The sequence below is a fragment of the Nycticebus coucang genome, chromosome 17 (assembly GCF_027406575.1).
Source record: "Nycticebus coucang isolate mNycCou1 chromosome 17, mNycCou1.pri, whole genome shotgun sequence".
NCBI classification, from domain to species: domain Eukaryota; kingdom Metazoa; phylum Chordata; class Mammalia; order Primates; family Lorisidae; genus Nycticebus; species Nycticebus coucang.
Genome location: NC_069796.1, coordinates 3,014,983 through 3,023,528, shown reverse-complemented (window position 1 = coordinate 3,023,528; position 8,546 = coordinate 3,014,983). Strand labels below are relative to the sequence as shown.

Genomic DNA, 8,546 nt, shown 5'->3' with positions numbered 1-8,546 from the left:
AGGGAGCTGTGTCAGGCCCTTAGGGTCTCTGCTTGGCATGGCATCACTTCACACCTGCATGTGTTTCTTTGGGCAAAGCAAGGCAGGTGAGAAAGGTCAAAGTTATCGGGATACAGATCTACTCTACTGAGAGGTCCACAAAGTTATTGACATAGAATGATAATATTTATGTTGCATTGGATAATCCCATGTATTTTATTTATTTTATATCCAGACACTAACCCTATAAGTGGATAATACTTTAAAACTATTAGAGAATGATGCATTTCTTTTCTCTATTAGATGAAAACTCAAAATCATTATTTAAGAGTACTCAATTGCAAATTAAGTCTAATTAACTGCATTCATAAAGCTACATTTATGTACAACGATGGTGATTTTATTATGAATATTGGGAATGAGTTATGGTTATGCAAATACCTTTGAAATTTATTTTTATGTGCTACTTAAATCATAATTTTATATAATCATAGTACAGTTACTCAAAATATATTGGCTTTTAAAGATGTAATCATGTCATATAGAATATATGTGGGCATTTGTACAGATTTAAATATCGTCTATAACTAAAACTTAGTAATGCCACTAATAACAACTACTAATAATTTTTGCCAGGTGAGTAATGAGTGCATGAACATCACTGTGGCTTATGCATTTTGTGGATGGTGTGATATAAACTAATATAACTATGTGCTCCAGTTAGTATATACCTTGTACCGGATTCAGTGGTCAGCAATTTATTCACTATGACTCTAATTTTCTAAGAGCCCCTGAGTCTGATATTATCACTGTATTCTCTTTGCAAAACAGCAAATTCTGTTTAGGTATCAAGTGATTGCTCAAGTTTACACAACAAGTACAGTATCCATACTGAACCCCAGCATCAAAGTATTCTATGATAGACATACTTTTATCTGACAATGTGAATGTTACTTTTTCCCCATTATTATTATTGCTCAAAATTTCATTGCAGCAATTATCTGATTTCTTTTCCAATTGTATTTATCTTCATTCATTCTCTACAAGGTTTTTGTTTCTAGTCTTTATCTTAAAAAGTGTTATTGTTATTAAATTTTAAGCCTCTTTAATTTTGTTAAGGCAAAAGTGGAAACCAATAAACACATGTACATGTATAAAGAAAATTAAAAAAACACAATAAGTACAGTCTAAACAGATATCACGTAATAAGACATCAAAATGTCTATTTAATCTTTTGGTGATCATATCTTCCTTCACAACTGAATTCTAAAAATATCTAATAATAACTTATGTGAAAGTCATATTGCTGAATCAGATAACATGACAACCATAGAAGTGTAATTTTTTTTTTTTATATTAAAGGAGTATATCTTTCAAATGATAGGTTGCCTGAGGGGAATTTAAACTATATTATACTTTATTTAAAAAATATGTTCCCAGATTTTCAAGTGCACATATGTTGGATAATTTTAGGTAAACTTGATTCATGAATGAGTCAAGAGGTTAAGTTGAAAAGCAGCAAGGGCACTGTACTCCTGAATTGGAAGTAATGTTAATGTGTCTATACTATCTAGAGAAATCAACCAGTTTAATGAAATCTCTATCACAATTCTAAAGGAAATTTTTTATAGAAATAAAAAAAAAAATCTTAAAATTTATAAAGAACGAAATTCCCTAAATAGCCAAAGAGATCTTAAGAAACAAAACAAAACAAGTTTGGAGATACCACCACTTCCTGATTCCAAATTATACTATAAAGATGTAGTAACCAAAACAGTATGGCAGTAGTATAAAAATAAACACATAGATTTATGGACTAGAACAGAGAGTCCAAAGTAAATCCATGCATATATGGTCACCTACTTTTAATAAAGGTGCTGAGAATAAAAAACGAGTAAAATATAGCGTCTTGAATAAATGGTGTTGGGAAAATTAGATAAACACCACAAAAGAATCAAATTGGACTATTCATCATCCTACCACATGTGAAGATTAATTCAAAATGTGTTAAAGATTTAGTCTTAAAGTTGAAAGCTATAAAATTTCTAGAAGGAAAAATAGGGCATAACCCCTTTGACAACGGTCTTGGCAATGATTTTTTTTTTTTTATGACACCAAAAGCACAAGAAATGAAAATAAAAATAAGCAATTGGAAGCACAGTAAACTTCAAATCTTCTGTACAAGAAAGGAAACAATCAATGAAATGAAAATCCAAACTACGGAATGTGAGAAAATATTTGCAAACCATGTTATCTTCTAAAGAGTTACTATCTAATACCCAAAATATATCAGGAAGTCACACAACTCAATAGCAAGAAAACAAATAAGCCAACTAGAAAATGGGCAAGGGATTTGAACAGAAATTCTTCCAAAGCAGGCACATAGATGGCTAACAGATATGTGAAAAAGTGCTCAACATCATTAATCATCAGGGAAATGCGAATCACACTAAGATGAGACGGGAGCTCCTGCTGCTTACAACAGCATGGACAAAACTGAAGGATGTTCTGCTGATTGCAATCAAGCATTTGTGAAACAAAAACGCTGCATGGTCTCACTTGTTAGTGGAATCCAAGAGAGAAAGTTGAATTCATAGAAACATCAAATAAAAGGGTAGATATCAGGGTGAGGGGTGGGGAAGGAAATGAGAAGATGTAGATAAAAGGCACACGGTTGCATGTACGTAGGCTGAACGCACAGAAGATCTAATGTACGGCATGAGCACTGTGGTCAGGGAACTGCTGAAATATACTGGATATTTGCTGAAAGTAGATTTTAGGTGCTCTTACCACACACACAACAAAAGAGTAACTAAGTTAGATGACGACTACGTCGATTTTCTTGACTATAGTAACCACTTTATTATGTATGAGTGTGTCAAAACGTCATGTTGTGCATCTTAAAATATACAGTAAAAAACTACACTGAGACATAGCGTCATACCTGTTAGCATGGCTATCACCAAAAACAGTAAGATACGTGTCCATGAGGAAGTGGAGGAAACGGAATCCTTATACACTGTTGGTGAGGACGTGAATTGGTACAGCATTATGGAAAAGGGTATGCAAGAAGGCAAAAAATTAAAAATAGAATTCAGGGAGAATGGGGATCAAGACCCCAGGCTTGGCAAGGGAAAATACCCCCCCCCAGGAAAAGAGAAAAACACAAAAATAAGCTGAACAAGGTAGAAGTTTAGTTAGTTTACTTTTAAACCAGCAGTGACAGTCAATCCAGAGGCAGTCTCTTTGTTTAAATTGTATACACCCCTGGGCGGTGCCTGTGGCTCAGTGAGTAGGGCGCCGGCCCCATATGCCGAGGGTGGTGGGTTCAAACCCAGCCCCGGCCAAACTGCAACAAAAAAATAGCCGGGCATTGTGGCGGGCACCTGTAGTCCCAGCTGCTTGGGAGGCTGAGGCAAGAGAATCGCGTAAGCCCAAGAGTTAGAGGTTGCTGTGAGCCGTGTGACGCCACGGCACTCTACCCGAGGGCGGTACAGTGAGACTCTGTCTCTACAAAAAAAAAAAATAATAAAAAAAAATAAATTGTATACACCCACTTTGCTGTGCTACACTATAAAATACCCCTGTTACAGAGCTCGGGGCTTCTGGCTTGGATCCGTTACAGCACAGCCCCCAGGAGCCCAAGCTTGAGCTTGCAATAAAATGGCTCTTTTGCTTTTGCATTGGAATCGGCTCCCTGGTGGTCTTTGGGGACTTCGTGATCTGGGCATAACATTTCCTTCTTTGTGAATATCTGGCAACCTATGTCTCTAGTTAGCTATCTTCCAATGTTTGTATTATTTTTAAAAAGATCTAACAGAATATCATTTTAATCAATGCCCTAATTATTGATATGAAATATTCTATATAAATATATTTTATAATTGTTTACATTTTAATTAATTATGTCATTGGTCTTAATGACTCAGTGCCCCAGGAAATTTAGATGAGTCAAATATTTCCACATCATTTTATCAAAAGAAATATTTTTCTCAGTTGTCTATATTTCCATTTCTTAAACTTTCTTTTCCCATATTAACTTTAAACAAATAGATTTTATTTTTTAGAACAGTTTTAGATTCATAGGAGTTGAGAAAATAAGACAGTGTGTTTTTATATACCCCACGCCCATTTTCCCCTGTTCACGTCATGCCTGGTACACTTGTTACAATTAATGAACAAATATAGTGTGTTCTTATTAACAAAAGTTGACAGTTTGTTCATTTTTGTTGCACCTAATGTCTTAGGTTCCAAGACCCCACCCAGGATAACATTCTGTTTAGTCATCATGGCTCTGTAGACTTCTCCAGCTGAGAAAGTTTCCCTGACTTTTCCTGTTTTCAGTTACCTTGATAGTTGTAAGGGGTATTGCCCAGTTATTTTTTAGGATGCCTCTTCCTTAGAATTTGTCTAATATTTTTCTCATAATTACACTGTGATTATGGACTTACGGTATAATACCACAGAGGAACATTACCATTTTCATCGTATCCTATCCAGGGTCTGACCAACACTATTTGTCACCATTGATGTCGACCTTAATGAAGGGGCTAAGGGAGTGTTTCTCTAGGTTTTTTAACCATAAGGTTTTTTTTTTCCTTCTCCCCACTCCATTACCATATTGTGTTTTGGGGGGGATGTCTCTGTGCATACCCCCTCTTACACAACTCTTGAGGGCAGAGTATCTATATAAGTTTTTGGAAATCTTCTCCATGGAAGATAAGACACTTGCCCCATTTCCGTGTATTTATTCAATCAATATGGGTTAATGAATATTTACCTTTATGCTATAGGTTATTATCTAGTATTACCTTATTTGATTTTTTTCTTAATTTCTTTCAACTTTAGCCATTGAAAACTTGTTAGTGGGCATTCATGTCCCTTTAACATATCCATCTGCGGTGTGTGTGTGTGTGTGTGAGAGAGACGGTGCTTCTTTACTTTCTGACTGTACAAGATACTCCACACTTGCTTCGTGTGTTGGTTGTCCTGATATATGTTGAGTCATTTCCCTTGGAAGCCCTAGCTGTTTTCACAGGGAAATGGTATTAGAAACCAAGATCTGGGTGCTAAGTACACTCTTTGCTACTGAGATTTCCTTGCTCCTGGACCCTCACAGCTGAAAGAGCAAGGAAACACGCATGTGTCCGCTCACCCATGTGCACGCGCACGCACACACACACACTTTCCTACTGGTATTTGTGTGTGTATTCATCAGTATCCATAATAAGGTAAATCTTAGTTCATATGGATATTTCTAGCTCTCATCCATTGTCAAATTGATTATTCTAGGTCACTCCCTTTGCTTCTATGTAATTTTAGAAGAATTACATTAACAGAGAGAAACGTGGCTCCACCCCTCACAACCTGTTTACTGTGTACATTCCAGGGTACATGCAAAGCAATGTCGTAACTTCAACCTGCACCATGTTGAGAAACAGCCCCACAGCTCTGACGATGGCAATGGCGGCCATCTCCTGCTGTCTCTACTCTGACAGAAGCTATTCATTTCTAGCAAGGTCAGCACTTTTTCTGCACCATCTTCCAACTGTCTTCAGAAATGGTGCTTTAAGTATCTGTAATACAGAAAAGATCATTTTGTCACAGTCTGCCTTGCCTCCTCAGATCTTCTGTTCTAAGTGATTTTTTAAAATTTGCATATTTAAGGTTCAGTCTTTGTGTTTTAAAGTGTTAGGGGTTTGACAAATATGTACTGTCACGGATCTGTCATGTCAACATCAGACAGAATACTGTTACCCTCTTAAAAATCCTTTGTGTTGGGCGATGCCTGTAGCTCAAAGGAGTAGGGCACTGGCCCCATATGCTGGAGGTGGCAGGTTCAAACCCAACCCTGGCCAAAAATTGCAGAAAAAAAAATCCTTTGTATTCACTTACTCAAACATTTCCTCATGTTTTCAAATCCGTAGCAAACATTTAAGTGTCCATACAGATTTTCTATTTTCCAGAATGTCAGATAATTGGAATCATACAGTAGATAGGCTTTTTCGAACTGGCTCCTTTCATTCTGGTACAGGCATTTTTAAGGTTCCTGCAAGTCCTTTCTTGGCTTGAAATTGCATCTTTCATTGTTGAGTTGTGTTCCATTACGTGGATACACTAGTGAATTTATACATTCACCTACCAATTGAAATCTAAATTTCTCCCAGTTTTGATGATAATAAATAAAACGGCTGAGAATCCTCCCCTGCAGGTTTTTACACAGGCTTGGGTTTTCACATTGGTGCCTGTGAATTTGGTTGCTGGATCACATACAAAGCAAATTTTCGTTAGTGAGAAACCTCCAAACTGTTTTCCAAAGTGACTACTTCACTTTGCATTCTCACTGCCAATGACTGAAAAATCCCCTTTGCTCCATGTAATTGCAAGCATTTGCTCATGCCAATGCTTCAGTCATTCTGACGTACGTACAGAGCTCACTCATTGATGCTTTAATTTAAAATTTCCCAGTGCCAAATTAAGGCAAACATCTTCTCATGTACGTGGCATCTGCTTATCTTCTTCATTCGAGCCTCTGTTCATGTCTTTTGCATGAGTTTTAGTTGAATGGTGTTTGTCATTTTATTATTGCATTTCAAGAGTTCTTAGTATGTTTTGAGTACAAGTTCTTTATCAGCTATGTGTTTTTCAAACCTTTTATTTTCCTTGTCTTCTTTTGTCTTTGATTCTTTAGCATTTTTTCTACAGCAAATTTTAATTTTGCAGTGTCCATCTTGATCCTTGTGTAGTTTCACAAACGTGGAAATTGGGTGTTCCCTTGCATGTGAGACGTGCTCCCCCCACCCTTGGTGTGACGCGAGCACATTACCCAGTCGGACATAAACTTTGCAAATTCCCACCTGACAGGCACACTGCCTAGGTGGGTGGCACACATCCTGGGTGAGGACCCAACTACAACTTGGACTGTAAGCTCACAAAAGCAAACTTTGTAACTTATTCATGTGTGCCCCCATATTAATCTGAAATTTCTAAAAAAGTTCATCTTGTTGAATTTTTCTTTTTTTTTATTAAATCATAACTGTATACATTGATATGATCATGGGGCATCATACATTCACTTCATAGACCATTTGACACATTTTCATCACAATGGTTAACATAGCCTTCCTGGCATTATCTCAGTTACTGTGCCAAAACATTTACATTCTACATTTACCAAGTTTTGCAAATACCCCTGTAAGATGCACCACAGGTATGATCCCACCGATCCCCCTCCCTCAGCCCATCACCCCCCTCCCTCCCCTCCCTTTCCCACTTCCCCCTATTGTTAGGTTGTAACTGGGTTATAGCTTTCATGTGAGAGCCCCAAATTAGTTTCATAGTAGGGCTGAGTACATTGGGTACTTTTTCTTCCATTCTTGAGACACTTTACTAAGAAGAATATGTTCCAGCTCCATCCATGTAAACATGAAGGAGGTAAAGTCTCCATCTTTCTTTAAGGCTGCATAATATTCCATGGTGTACATATACCACAATTTATTAATCCATTTGTGGATCGATGGGCACTTGGGCTTTTTCCATGACTTAGCAATTATGAATTGGGCTGCAATAAACATTCTGGTACAACTATGGGGAAAAGATTCCTTATTTAACAAATGGTGCTGGGTGAACTGGCTGGCAACCTGCAGAAGACTGAAATTGGACCCACACCTTTCACCATTAACTAAGATAGACTCTCATTGGATTAAAGATTTAAACTTAAGACATGAAACTATAAAAATACTAGAGGTGAGTGCAGGGAAAACCCTTGAAGAAATCGGTCTGGGTGAGTATTTTATGAGGAGAACCCCCTGGGCAATTGAAGCAGCTTCAAAAACACACTACTGGGACTTGATCAAACTAAAAAGCTTCTGCACAGCCAAGAACACAGTAAGTAAAGCAAACAAACAGCCCTCAGAATGGGAGAAGATATTTGCAGGGTATATCTCTGACAAAGGTTTAATAACCAGAATCCACAGAGAACTCAAACGCATCAGCAAGAAAAAAACAAGGGATCCCATCACAGGCTGGGCAAGGGATTTGAAGAGAAACTTCTCTAAAGAAGACAGATACACGATCTACAAACACATGAAAAAAAGCTCATCATCTTTAATCATCAGAGAAATGCAAATCAAAACTACTTTGAGATATCATCTAACTCCAGTGAGACTAGCCTATATCACAAAATCTCAAGACCAGAGATGTTGGTGTGGATGTGGAGAAAAGGGAACACTTCTGCACTGCTGGTGGGAATGCAAATTAATACATTCCTTTTGGAAAGATATATGGAGAACACTTAGAGATCTAAAAATAGATCTGCCATTCAATCCTGTAATTCCTCTGCTGGGCATATACCCAGAAGACCAAAAATCACAACATGACAAACATCTTGTTGAATTTTTCTTGCAGGATTATTCTTTGTGTGTTGCTCACACTGTCGTTCTGATTGCTGCCTCCTCCATCTCCCGAAAAGGGCATGTCCTATTAAAATTATACAGTTTAATTTGTCTGAATGCTAAACTATAGCAGAATATTTTCTGTAGTGATACGTATGCGTACCTCCTCTCCTT

At 37.2% G+C, this 8,546-nt stretch overlaps 1 non-coding gene across 1 annotated transcript; it reads left to right on the top strand.

Moving 5' to 3' along the window:
* Window positions 1-6,713: 6,713 nt before the first annotated feature.
* Window positions 6,714-6,816, top strand: LOC128569449 (small nucleolar RNA U13). Its single transcript, XR_008375391.1, has one exon. It is a non-coding gene; the product is annotated as a small nucleolar RNA U13 (small nucleolar RNA).
* Window positions 6,817-8,546: the final 1,730 nt, after the last annotated feature.